Genomic DNA, 15,327 nt, shown 5'->3' on the forward strand with positions numbered 1-15,327 from the left:
CTCTTTCTTGTCATATTGATATTTTTATGAGAATTTCACTGCATATTCATAGGAGCCTTCAACCAACAAGCCTTACTTTCTTTTTGGTTCCATATCCACATCTCCCATTTTCTTTCTACGGCATTATTTCAGAACCAATTACAAGAACACTTTCTACTACCCTTTTTTTCTATTGTTATATAATTATGTACACATTTTTTATTTTACAATATTTCTCTATGCCTATTTATGAAAATTTGTATCATATATTATCATTTTTTGTATCAAGTTATTGATGTTTGAAAATGTGAAATTTTGATATGCATGAACCTTAAACCTTGAACAATATTTCAAATAGTGTCTCGGTCAAGCCCAAGCGAATTTCATTTTAAAAAAAATTAAAAAGGGTCAATTTACCTTTAAATGATTTAGTGACATAGGTTATATACGACCAATTTTAGAATATCGTGCTCTAGCTTTTCATAGCAGACGTAAAGCAAAACAAATAATATAATTGAAAAATACAACAAAGAGAACGTAAAATTATCTTAGGACATAATTACATTACATACACAAATGCATGTCAGATATGTAATTTACCAACACTTGAGGAAAGAAGTCTGGCACTGTGTAAAAAAAATGCGAAATAAAAAAAATAAAAATACTTTCGATTCATCCTCTGTGTAAGACATGGCTACCTCGGGAAAAAAATACAACATATCTCTTCGTCGTAAAAACTATGATCAACAATTTTAAACAAAAACAACAAGATTTAAAATATTTCATTGACTTCTTTTTTTTTTTTTTTTTGGGGGGGGGGGTTGACATACTCACTAAAAGATGAGTGTGTCCACTAGGAAAGGCAATAAACAAAGGCCACCCCACCCACCTTATAGTCAATTTTGTCGTTAAAATAAAGTGCCAGTCCCCTCTCCTTCAAGTCTCCTTTCCTTCAATATGGCCATTATCATGTTAAATTCACTCATTGCCTTTTATGCTGTAGCTGGTATTGCATTAGCTGTTTAACCCTATCCAGGCCGCGCGCATCCAGGCCGGGGGGGGGGGGGCTCGGATGGCCCCCTCCCTTTACGATTCGCGCAATATTTTCGCCGCGCGAATTTTTTTGACGGCTCGCTGACATTTTACTTTTAAGTCTTGCGCAACCTTTGAGACCAGTTTTGCGTCACCCGGGTACGCGATTCCGAATTACGCATCATTATGTAAGTGCCTGTCAGAACAAAAAATCCTCAAAAACGTGCTTTCGTGTACAAAGTCAATGCAGATTGTGTTTTCAACCAAAAATCATAAATGTTTGATTATTTTTAGTTTTGCCAGTCTAAATGTATTTTTTATGCTGTTTATAATCTCAGAAGAGTCCCAAACAAATTTCATAGAAAAACAATGAAAAAATTAGTTTAAAAAAAAAACATGGAAATACATAAGGAATTGCAAAATACAAAATAATACATAAGAAATTAATCTGATATGGCAATTTTTTCATGTACACTTGCTAAGAACACCACAAGAGTTTTTATACCAAAAATTACAAACTTTGGAGCTTTATTAGGGAGTTAGAGGGAAAAGAATGATTTTGCATAGTAATTACGCATAGATTAGCATAATCACTTAATAGCAATTTGCATGAAATAAATTATCGTACAATTTTGTAGATTTTGTCCCAGACAACCTGCGTGCCAATTTTCGGCGCGATCGCGCAGCCAACGGCCGAGATCTCAAGGGGGGGGGGGGGGCTGGGAGCCCCCCCCCCCCCCCTCCCCGGCCATATGAACTCCCAAAATACAAAATACCCCAGCCTAGATAGGATTAAATGTACAGCCTTTTTAAATGCATTTTAGTACTTGTTTTACTGTGTAATTTATTGTGCAAACACAAACGTGTAAACATGAATTTTCCCGCTAAGCTCCGGCTTTTTTGTGTGTGTTTCGATTGTTGTGAACATATTTGATAATCTATAAAGATGATAGATACCATTTTTAAATTGATTTTAATTAAGTGTTGAATGTGGCTCTCATGTTTGAAAAACTGATGCAAATCGATTTTAAAATATGTCAAGTTTGCTGCATATTAAAACTTGTTTAGCATAAAAATACAATTAGCGCTTATTCCGCTGGTCGTTTTGAAAAGCGCCCTCATACTTTTCATATTATCATATTGTTTATGATGACAAAAAGTGCTTAAAATTTTCAGGCCGGGAGATCAAAATTTCATCTCGCGCTTGCATTATTTGATTAGCATGATTAGTGAAAAATGTATTCCATTTATGAGTCACTGGAAACAATCATCAACAGGTCCTATTTCAGATCAGCTAATTAAAATTTCAGCTCGCTCTCGCATGAATTGCCTACGGTTATTTACATTTATTATTCATAATCACAAAAGTCTTAATGTTCAATTTTCAGGTAAAAATCATCCCGCGCTTCGCGCTCGCATCAATTGCGTAGAACTATGCCCATCCTCTTCATGGTTACATTGCTTCGAATGTTTTTAGTTCTAAATCTGCAACAATTCAGCTCCCGGTTCGCGCTTATTTACTGTTTTTTTTTCATTAAGCATGTGCTTGAACGGTTCCAGTTTAGAGGTCGAATATCTCAAACATCTCCAGCTTGCGCTTCGCGCTGGCTTTCTTTGATTAGTGAGCAATAAGTTCTATTCATGAGTCCCTGCAAACAGTCATTAACATCTCTTTCAAATAGGTTACTTTAAAAGTCTTAGCTCGCGCTCGCATAGATTGCTACGCATATTATTCATGTTGTTGGGATACTGCACCAAATAACAAAAAATATTGAGTGTTGAATTTGAATTTCCTTTTCTTTTTTTACAGGAAATTGATAATACATTAACAATCATAAATAAAACATAAATAAATATTGATCTTAGGTCTCTTGAGATTGCGATAATAATCCAAAATAAAATCCAGTATTTAATCCAAGTTGGTTGGCGAAGATTCCATAAATGAAAGTTCACAATGATGGCGATGATGAAACTGATGTTGAAGCACGATGAGTAATAAGAGTCACTGTAACAAGTTGAAATGTCTGTGAAGACGATGTTGATGATGATTAACAGTCAATTTCATCAATCCATGGGTTGAAGAGTGTTCATTAAAACCGGTTGATGATCTCGATGAGAACTGAGAATTCCTCTCTCAAAATAACTGCAAACAGTTTATTGATGGCGTGCAAATAATTCCACAGAAGATAAATATTCCAGGTGGAAATAAACTCTGCTCTGACATAAAGTCTGGAGTGAAACTCTTAGCTCTGATCTGATATGATGATCTAATCTGATATATATACAAATTATTCACTATTCTAGAGACTTCTAGTATTCTCTACATTAAGAACATTCTCCTACTTTCTGGAGCATTCTACATTTAGAACACTCTTGAATGACCGCATTGAAATCAACAATGTCAACAAAATAGCTAAGCCTATTGTTCATTTCCACTACCAATACAAGTCTATTATTAAGCAATCTCTATTCAGAAATAACAAAGAGTACTCAAAGATTAGTGTCCAACAAAGCTGTACTGGAACATTCTTGATCATTCTATGCTATAAATGTCCTTAAAGAGGAAATAACTAAATAAATGAATGTAATTGCTTTTACAATTCTTCTTATATATATAAAACACCTCCCCCACCGGGAAAAAGAAAGCTTTACCGTAGTAAAGATTTCTTTAAGATTACATTTTTTCCTTTAACTTTTCTAAGTCAACTTGATAAATAATTTACAATATCGTGTACAAAGGTATATTACTAACACACATGAACATCAAAGACATTTTCTTAAAATGACACACTTGGTCAAAAGCATGAATAATTTCACTTTTTATACTCCTGAAAGAGCATCAGCAATTACATATTCTTTCCTTTTATATGTACAATTTTCGATGGGAATGGTTGGACCATTAGGCTCCATCTGTACAGTCTTTGGTTCTTTGTTTTGAATTTCTCCAAAAACACAAGAGGATTGTGGTCTGTATAGACTGTAATCTCTCCATTGGTTAGATACACCTCAAACTGCTGAAGGGCTAGTAAGAGACTCAGGGCCTCTTTTTCAATAGTTGAGTACTTCTTCTGAAACTGATTGAGTTTCTTAGAGAAGTAGCACGCTGGTTTTTCGATGCCTTCTTCATCTTCTTGGAACAATACTGCTCCTACTCCAACATCACAAGCATCAATAGCTACTTTGAACGGCTTTGTGAAGTTTGGAGCTGCTAAAACAGGCTCATTCACCAAAGTGGCCTTTAATTTCTTAAATGATCTCTGACATTCGTCAAACCAGACATACTTCACTTTTGCCTTCAGTAGGTTTGTCAGAGGGCTAACCACTGTACTGTAATTTGGAACAAATTTCCTGTAGAAGCCGCTCATACCTAAGAATTTAAGCAATTATTTCTTAGTCGTGGGAATTGGTAAGTCTAAGATGGCTTGTATCTTGGCTTCTCTTGGTAGCACTTGCCCTTGACCAACCACATGACCAAGATATGTGACCTTTGCCTTGGCAAATTCACTCTCCATCAGATTCACTACAAGGTTGGCTTTATCCAGCCTGTCAAACAGTGCTCTCAAATGATCCAGAGGATTATTCCAAGTATCAGTGTACACTAGGATGTCGTCTATGTATACGACACAATTGTCAAGTCCAGCAATCACCTTTGGAAGGTTGCTGGTGCATTTTCATTCCAAAAGGCATGACTTTGCATTGAAATAAGCCTTCAGGTGTAACAAAGGCTGATATCTCTTTGGCTCGGTCAGTCAGTGGCACTTGCCAATATCCTTTAAGCAAGTCTATCTTTGTGATATAGGCAGAATTTCCAACTCTATCAATACAATCTTCTAACCTAGGAATTGGATACGAGTCAGTTTTAATTACTGCATTTACCTTTCGGTAATCAATGCAAAATCTCTGAGAGTCGTCTGGCTTTGAAACCATTACGATAGGATAACTCCAACTACTCTGACTCGGTTCGATTATGTCATTATCCAACATAAACTGTATTTCCTTATTTACCATTTCCAACTTGCTTGGATTGAGCCTATAAGGATTCTGGTTGATAGGTCTTACATCACCTACGTCTACATAATGTATAGTTAAAGGTGTACGACCTGCTTTGTCTTTACACACATTTTCATATTCTCTTAACAGGCCAGATATATCGTTTCTCTGATCTTCAGCCAGGTGTTTTAATGCCTCATCCATATTTCCTAACATCTCTGAGTTAGACAAATTTACACCACATGGTTCGTTCTTCGATACATCTGTATAAGACAATTCATTATCTGTCTTTCCATAGCACATCTACATGTTTCTCTTCTTCTTTGACCTGTGTTATACCTATTGGCTGACTAGCCTCTCGCTCAAAGTATTCTTTCAACATGTTTACATGACAAACTCTTTGAGACTTTCTTCGATCAGGGGTACTGATCACATAGTTGACATCAATCAATTTTTTTTTACTATGTAGGGACCACTAAACCTTGCTTTCAAGGGCTCACCTTGCAAAGGCAACAACACTAACACTTTGTCTCCAGGCTTGAAACTTCGCTCTTTTGCATTTTTGTCAGCTTGAGCTTTCATTTTTTCCCTGCGCCATTTCCAAGTGTTCCTTAGCCACATCACAAGCTTTTGAGAGCCTTTCTCTAAACTTTGACACATAGTCTAGAAGGTTTACATCATTATCCTGAACCATAAACCTCTCTTTGATAAGCTTTAGGGGACCCCTAACCTCATGACCATTGACCAATTCAAATGGACTGAAACCTGTGGACTCATTAGGGGAATCCCTAGTTGCAAACAATAGAAATGAGATCCCTTTATCCTAGTTATCGGGGTAGTCTTCACAATAAGCCCTAATCATGGTCTTCAGGGTCTGATGATAGTATTCTAACGCTCCTTGGGACTGTGGGTGATAAGTAGAGGGCTTGATCTGCTTTATTCCCAGCTCCTTGATAACTTGCTGAAATATTCCTGACATGTAATTTGACCTTTGATCAGACTGAATTTCCTTAGGCAGACCATCCCGAGTGAAAAACTGCACTAACGCCTGTACCACTGTCTTTGCAGTGATACTCTCAAAGGTATCGCCTCTGGAAAACGTGTAGACAAGTCCATAATCGTCAGGAGAAATCTGTGACCCGACCTCGTTCTGGGTAAGGGTCCAACACAGTCAACAAGAACCCTAGTAAAAGGTTCATCAAATGCAGGAATGGGTATCAATGGAGCAGGCTTGATAGAAGGCTGTGCCTTGCCAATAATCTGACATGTATGACATGTCTTACAGAAATGCACAACATCTTTGTGCATCTTAGGCTAATAGAAATGCATCATAATTCTATCTTCTGTCTTCCGAATACCAACATGACCTGCCATAGGTAACTCATGAGCCATTTTCAAAATAGCTGTGTGGTAAACAGGGAGGAACTACTACCTGGTGAATTATACACCAATCTTCATCAGCTGGTCTCTGGGGAGGACTCCACTTCCTCATCAAAATGTCATCTTTGACATAAAAGCACTCAGGAACCCTATCAGCCTCAGCCTCAGAACATACTTTCTGTGACAAGCTTTTCAATTATGGGTCTGGCTGTTTTGCCTGTACAAGGGAGGATTTACTAAACAAACTATCATTACGTTTGCTACATCGTGAGACAACTGGTTATTTCTTCTACTCCATCCTTCACCACGATGAACCTCTTCCACATCATCAAACTATCATTGTTAGCAACAGAGACTTCAACACTATCCCCATTCAAATCCTTGAAAAAGGTTTCAGCTAACCAGACATCAGTACTCTTCTCTACATCAGCAGATTCCACATCATCCTTTTCAGCTCTACGAGTCTGAGACCTAGTAACAACACAATCCGGGAAAATCCCTGGAAAATCTTCCTGCAACAATTCAGTTTCAGCTACCTCAACCGGCTTCTCCGAAACCACTGGAGATGCAACAACTTTATCTCCAGCCAAGTTATTTCCTCACAAGAAATCAACACCTTCCATTGGTAATTCTGGAACGACACCAACAGTCACAGGACCACTAACTAGGTCACAACTTAAGTCGACCTTATGCAAAGGACCCGACATGAAATTTGGGCCAATACCTTGAATTAAGACTTAGGCATTCTCTGAACTCTCCGGAGGAAGAGCCAAATCCCCTGGCACCATCAGGGACTGTGCAGCCCCTGTATCCCTAAGGATCACCACTGACCTACCAGCAGCACCAGCCGAACAATTGGATACTTCACCATCATACAAAAAACTTCTAAAGGTTTCATCAACCTACTTGACTTTATCAGCAAATACCAGAGAAACACTCTCAACATCTCGATTGGGCTCTGATGGGACAAACTCCATCGAGGGAACACTTGTTTGCTTGACAAAACCCATGTCTTTCTTAAGTTTGGTTGGCATTCCAACCAATTTCCAACATGATTCTTTCAAATGTCCCGATTTATGACAATGAGTACAAATTTTGGAACTACGACTCTCAAACCTTTGGGTTGATTCTGTGCCCCCACTAGCCTGATTCTTGTTAGCGTCTTTGTCCTTGCTAGCATAATTTCCCTCACCTGGTTTATCGTGGGATTCAAATGACCGTTTACCTTTCTTTTTCCAATAATTATTGAAAGGAGGCCTATCTCCACTAACCTTATGTGTGACCTCAAATTCATCAGCTACTATGGATGCTTTACTGACTTAAGTAACTCTATGGTCATCTAAGTGAGATTTAATGCCAAAAGGAAGACTCTTTTTTAATTCTTCTAGGACAACTTCCCCAAAGTGAACAAAATCTTTGTCAAATTTCAGTGATCTATACCACTTATCGAACGTCATCTCTTGTTCCCTAGCAAATTCAACATACGTCTGGCCTGATTGTCTTTGCATGTTCCTAAATTTATGTCTGTACGCTTCTGGTACCAACTCATATGCATTGAGAATTGTTTCTTTCACTGTAGCATAGTCACATGATTGCATTTCAGAGAGCGAAGAATAGACTTTTGCAGCCTTTCCAACAAAAACACTTTAGAGGAGAAGAGTCCAGTATTCCTCAGGCCAATTCAGTCTCTTGGCCACTTTTTCAAATGACACAAAATATTATCAACTCCCTCTTCATCAAATGTTGGCACAAGGCGAATGTTTTTCGCCATATCAAAGCCTTGGGGAGATTTATCTTTAGCCGAGTTAGTATTAGTATTAGCATGAGCTAACTCCATTTCTTTCAACTTTAAATGTTACTCCAATCTCATTTTCTCAATTTCAATTTTTTTTCTTTCATTTTCATTTCCTCCTTTTCAAGGTTTTCTTTCATTTTCATTTCCATTTCAAATTTTGCGAGTTGAATCTGAGCATCATCTGAAACAACTACAGAAGTTTCAGACTCCTCTGTAAGCTTCATGTGACTAGCTAACAAGTCAATTATCTCTGCCTTCTTTAAACCTGGGGCTAAAGATACACCCAAATGATCACAAACTGTTATCAAATCATCTTTCTTCAGTGACTTCAAATGATCATATGACAATTCTGTCATTGCAAGAAATTCTTCAACATCAAATGTAGCCATGGTGGAATATACAGAAATACAAGCAAGTAATTAACACAGTACAGTATATTCTAGAACTTTCAAAAAATTTCCATCATGTTTTCAATTCAAATAAGTATTTGTTTCAAATTGACTTTCGTCTCAAATTGGCTTTCGTTTCTCGAAAAACTGGTTTTAGTTTCAAATTGACTTTTTGTACAAGTTGGCTTTCATTTCTCGGAAAACTGGTTTTGATTTCAAATTGGCTTTCGTTTCCCGGACAACTCCCCAAGATTATTTGTTAAGATACTGCAAAAAATAACAATAAATATTGAGTGTCGAAATTACTCAATTTTTAGGAGTAATTTTTAATGAACACCTCTCTTGGAAACCACATCTCAATTCAATCTGTACCAAAGTTTCAAGATCTATTGGAGTTATTTCTAAAATTAGACATTTTGTTCCCCATTCAATTTTAATTACTCTTTATAACAGTATCATACTTCCTCACTTAGATTACTGTAACATTGTATGGGGTCATACATTCAAAACACACTTGGATAAATTGACAGTTTTGCAAAAGAAAGCAATAAGACTTATCTCAAATGCTCCTTTTAATAGTCATACAAAGCATTTGCTTTTACAATCAAATTTATTAACTTTAAAAGATCTGATATCATTAGTTTTTATGTACAAGCTTAATGCCAGAATCTTACCACCTCTCTTCAGTGACATTTTTGTTTCAAATTCTCAAATCCATTCTTACAATACTCGTCACAGCAAATGCCTACGCCCTCCACATGTTCGAACATCCATTGCTTTTAATTCATTTAAGACTTACTTCCCCAAACTATGGAATGAAATTCCAAATGATATACAAAATAGTTCTACTTTATCAAGATTTAAATCTTTATGCAGGAAAATGTTATTTTCCGTTTATTGATCGAATGCATGTGATCTCACATCTTACATTAGTGCTTCCCCCCCCCTTTACCTCATTTTTTTTTTTTTTTTTTTTTTTTTTTTGCTGCAGGAGTGTTTCTTTTAATTTCGATCTGGGATTTTTACTCTTTAATTTTGTCATTTTTAATGTATTAATGTATCGTGGTGACCCATTTTATAAGCATCGCTTCTCCGGGGTCTCCGAACCATCTATTTGTTGTTTTTTTTTCTGATACTTTGTTAATACTGTATATTGTACTGTTTTTATCCTTTTGATGGTTGAATAAATAATTGAATTGAATTGAATTTCCTTTTCTTTTATTACAGGAAATTGGTTATACATTAGCAATCATAAATAAAACATAAATAAATATTGATCTTACGTCTCTTGAGATCGCGATAATAATCCAAAGTAAAATTCAGTATTTACTCCAAGTTGGTTGGCGAAGATTCCATAAATGAAAGTTCACAATGATGGCGATGATGAAACTGATGTTGAAGCACGATGAATAACAAGAGTCACTGTAACGAGTTGAAATGTCTGTGAAGACGATGTTGAGGATGATTAACAGTCAATTTCAGCAATCCATGGGTTGAAGAGTGTTCATTAAAGGACAAGTCCATCCCAACAAAAAGTTGATTTGAATAAAAAGAGAAAAATCCAACTAACATAACACTGAAAATTTCATCAAAATCGGGTGTAAAATAAGAAAGTTATGACATTTTAAAGTTTCGCTTAATTTCACAAAACAGTTATATGCACATCCTGGTCAGTATGCAAATGAGAAGACTGATGACGTCATCCACTCACTATTTCTTTTGTATTTTATTATATGAAATATGAAATATTCTAATTTTCTCCTCATTGTCAAGTGAAACAACGATTACTTCCTCCTGAACATGTGGAATTAGGATTGTTTAATACTATTTGGTTCAGTCAAGTTGGTCCTCATTGTCAAATCTGTAAAAAATGAAATATTGTATAATTCAAACAATGAAAAACAAAAGAAATAGTGAGTGAGTGACATCATCGACTCTCTCATTTGCATGTCAATGAGTTGTGCATATCACTGTTTTGTGAAAAAATAAGCGAAACTTTAAAATGCCATAACTTTCTTATTTTACATCCGATTTTGATGAAATTTTCATTGTTCTGCTAGATTGATTTTTCTCTATTTATTCAAATAAACATTTTTCTGGGGTGGACTTGACCTTTAAAACCGGGTGATGATCTCGATGAGAACTGAGATTCCTCTCTCAAAATAACTGCAAACAGTTCATTGATGGCGTGCAAATAATTCCACAGAAGATAAATATTCCAAGTGGAAATAAACTCTGCTCTGACATAAAGTCTGGCGTGAAACTCTTGGCTCTGATCTGATATGATGATCTAATCTGATATATATACAAATTATTCACTATTCTAGAGACTTCTAGTATTCTCTACATTAAAGGTCAGGTCCACCTCAGAAAAATGTTGATTTAAATCAATAGAGAAAAATCAGATGAGCACAATGCCGAAAAATTTCATCAAAATCGGATGCAAAATAAAAAAGTTATGACATTTCAAAGTTTCGCTTATTTTTAACAAAATAGTTATGTGAACGAGCCAGTTACATCCAAATGAGAGAGTCGATGATGTAGGACCTCCTTGCCTGAAGCACAAAATGTTAAAATAATGAAATTCCACGTGTTCAGGGAGGAATAAAACTTCATTTCACATGACAATGACGAGAAAATCAAAATATTTCATATTTCATTTAATAAAATACAACAAGAAATAGTGAGTGAGCGATGTCATCAGTTCCCTCATTTGCATACCGACCGAGATGTGCATATAAATGTTTTGTGAAATGAAGCGAAACTTTAAAATGTCATAACTTTCTTACTTTACATCCGATTTTGATGAAATTTTCAGTGTTATCCTTGTTGAATTTTTCTCTTTTTTTTCAAATCAAATTTTTGTTGGGGTGGACTTGTCCTTTAAGAACATTCTCCTTCTTTCTGGAGCATTCTACATTTCGAACACTCTTGAATGACCTCATTGAAATCAACAATGTCAACAAAATAGCTAAGCCTATTGTTCATTTCCACTACCAATACAAGTCTATTATAAAGCAATCTCTATTCAGAAATAACAAAGAGTACTCAAAGATTAGTGTCCAACAAAGCTGTACTGGAACATTCTTGATCATTCTATGCTATAAATATCCTTAAAGAGGAAATAACTAAATAAATGAATGTAATTGCTTTTACAATTCTTCTTATATATAACAATGTTTACAAGAAGTGCTAAGAATGTCCAGTTTTCTGGTCGGAACTAAACATTTTCAGCTTGCGCTCGTATGGCAAGCCGTTTTAATATTTATTCACATTTTTTTTATATCAATAATTCATTTCTTTCATTTCTTGAATGAATTCTTGATATCAAGAAATCTAATTCTTGGTATTAAAAAATGTGAATAAATTGTAAAGGCTCGCCATACGCTCGCATCAATTTATAGTTTCCTTAATATCATGGACCTAGGTCCATGATATATCCATCCTCTTCGTAGTTACAATCGAGTTTTCAGGTCGATTTATAAATATTTTCAGATCGCGCTTCTCGCTCAAATTTTTGGATTGGCATGATTGATGAGATATTTTTTTTTATTCTTTTCATGGATCGGTCTTCTCATTTGCAGATTCTGGCAAGCCATGGATTCGCAGGCAACTTCGTCGACTATATTATGCCTGCAGCTCTTCAATTTTCGAAGTTGATTTCTTCATCTTTTGATGCAAATCCTGAATTTCTTTTTCCAACTTTTGAATCATTGTCATCTTTGACTGAATGTCATGGTCGATTGATTCGTAGATACGTTAAAATGTCCACAATGGACATTACTTTAACATTATACACATTATTTTGAATATAAATGGGTCTTTTATGACATTAAATGACCTTTAATTGACCCTCACTTGTAGTAAATGCTTTGTGATCCATATATCACTTGACTTTTCATGACCTCAATTTGATACGTCATCATTTGTTTAAAATTGATGAACACAGGCGCGGGCAAAGTCAACGGTACAATGTCAATAAACACTCAACAAAAACCTGCCTAATTATTGGCAATTCGATGTTGAAAAAATATCCCTCATAAGAGATGTCACGGACTCAAAGAATCCATTGTCATACTTTGTCAGGAGCAAAGATTGATGATGTAGTTGAATACTCCTCTTCAGTTCTTCGATCTAATAGTCGATTTGACATTTTCCGAACCTAGAAATGTTTTTTCCGATGAAGTTTTTTTCTTGATTCATGTTCCTATGGGGTCCTAGAACAAATTCAGCTTGGTTGCTCAAAGTTGCCGTTTGGGCAATTTTGCTAATTTGCATAAATCCAAAATGGCCGCCACATGCCGTCTTAAAAACCTAAGTTTTGAACCACTTGCCCCAAAATGACGAAGAATAACTCCTTTTAGGGGTTTAGGGTTGTGTAGAATCCATTTCTGTTATTATCTTTGTAATATAAGGTCATCTTCATGTCCAATCTAAGATGGCCGCCATCAGATGCCATCTTGAAAAAATAAATTTGAATCCTTTGCCCCAGAATCATGAATAATAACTCTGTTCGTGAGTCATTTGGTATGTTGATTCAATTTATGCTGTGATTTTGCATAAAGGAAAATTTTCTGATCAAATCCAAGATGGCCGCCAAACGCCATCTTGAAATAATACATTCCGAGGCTTTTACGTGTAAGAGCTAATGTAAAGGGATATCAGTAAGAATACTCATTTGTTTTGTTAATTCCCAAGTCTTAGGTTAAGGTGGAGTCACATCTGAGATGTCAGATTTCGGCATTAACTGCTCACCTTAGAATGAACCCTCTTTAGGTTTGGGCTATGATCCATTTCGCGTATATTTTTAGTTGTTTAATGTCCATCCATACTTTTGTACTGAAGAGGCTTTTAGAGTCTTATTTGAATTTGAAAGTGTTTTCTCCATATTTTTCCGAAATCAATGTGTCAGATGATTGGTAGGCATCACTTCGTCTTAAAAGACGATGGTGTAGTGCTAGGTCTTTCATTTTCGAGAGTGTCTGTAAATGACAGTCTCTAGAGCAAATTTGTGCAGATGAAGGAGAATGACGCTGAGACAGGTTTAGATGGAGATGCTGTCCTAGCCTTCCTCCTCGGTCTTTGGTCTGCCAATTTAGCATTCCGATTATTTCCTGACGTCTTGACCCCTGTACTTAGTAGCTCTTCATAGAATGGTGACTATCATCTACATCTTTATAAGTGTTAGTGTCTATGCCGGCAAGTTTTATGTCACGTTTTCAGGTGTAGCTGGGATGAGACCAATCACACAGCTCACCTTACCTGGGCGAATCGCTTCTGGGATTCGCCAATGTTTCATGCGGCGAACATGCCCCAACCACTTGAGGCGCCTTTGACTAGAGAGCGAGAATAAACTGAGGATGCCAGCACGTACGCTGAAGGCCTCTGTATTTTTTTACTTTGTCCTGCCATTCAATGTGCATGATACGTCCGAGGCAGCTGACATGAAAGGTGTTTAGCCGCTTTTCTTGGTCGGCGTACGTTTTCCGGGACTTACTTCCGTACAGGAGCTTTGCCATGATTGTGGCGGATTTTCCTATTCTGGTGCTTATCTCATTGTCCAGGGAAAAGAAGCTCGAGACAGATAATCGATCCAAGGTAGGTGAAGAGTCCTCCACAACCAGACGAGTGCATGATGTTGATAGAGATATCTGGAGGACAGTCAGTGTCTTGAGTCGATCAGGATTTCTGTCTCACAGGCTGATGGGTGATCCAAACTCCTTACATGCACAGGACAGGCGGCTGTATGACTATTTCTTGTACTCCCGCTTCTTGAGAGGCAAGGGCGACATCATTTCCGTACAACATCTTACGAATGAGAACCATCCTGACCATTGTTTTGGCACGTAGTCGGTCTCTGGTACGGATATAGAAGCCTTCTGTGCATTCGCCAAATGCATACTGGTGAAGCATTGAGAAGAAGATCCCAAAGAGTGTCGGGGCCAGGCGCAGCCTTGCTTCACGCCACTGCTCACAGGAACTGAGTGAAGTTACCAGATGTTCCAGCGTTGTAGCAAACTGTTGTCATGGAATGATACGACCATGGAACAGTCTTGGGGGAGCCTATCTTCTGCAGGAGGCTTAATAGTGCACTCCTGCTGACCAAGTCAATGGCTCTTATCAGGACGAAAAGCCCGATGATTATAAAGGAAGGTAATAAGTTAACTAATTTTCTGAAAAATTTCTTTTTAATTCAACCAACACTTCGAAGTCCTTTCACTAGAAAAGTATAGTTGGACGTAAAAAAAATGATATGGACTCCCGAAATAGATCATAGCCCGAACCTTGAATTGTTTCAATCTAAAGTGAGCGGTTAATGACGAAATCTATCAACCTTCTGACCATCTTAGACATGACTTAACTTCGAACTAAAGATGGAGTGATTAAAAGAAATGAACCATTTTTACTGAAATCCTCGTAAGTGAGCTCTTACACATATAGCAACCTCTTCAGGAAAGCGTGTACGCTTTTAGGGAGAGTACTTCTTTACGGTTCAATAGTCTCGGGAAGTATTTTTTTTTTAATATTGCGTTTAGCGGCCATCTTGAACATGTTGGATATGATCTGAAGATGATCCAATATTGCAAAATTATTAACAAGAATGGAATCAACATACCAAATAACTCACGGAAAGAGGTATTATTCATGATTCTGGGACAAAGGAATCATAAGTTAATTTTTCAAAATGGCATCATCTGGCGGCCATCTTGGATTTGACCTAAAGATGACATTATATTGCAAAATAGATAGCAGAAAGAGATT

Source organism: Lytechinus pictus, chromosome 2, assembly GCF_037042905.1.
Source record: "Lytechinus pictus isolate F3 Inbred chromosome 2, Lp3.0, whole genome shotgun sequence".
Lineage (NCBI taxonomy): Eukaryota > Metazoa > Echinodermata > Echinoidea > Temnopleuroida > Toxopneustidae > Lytechinus > Lytechinus pictus.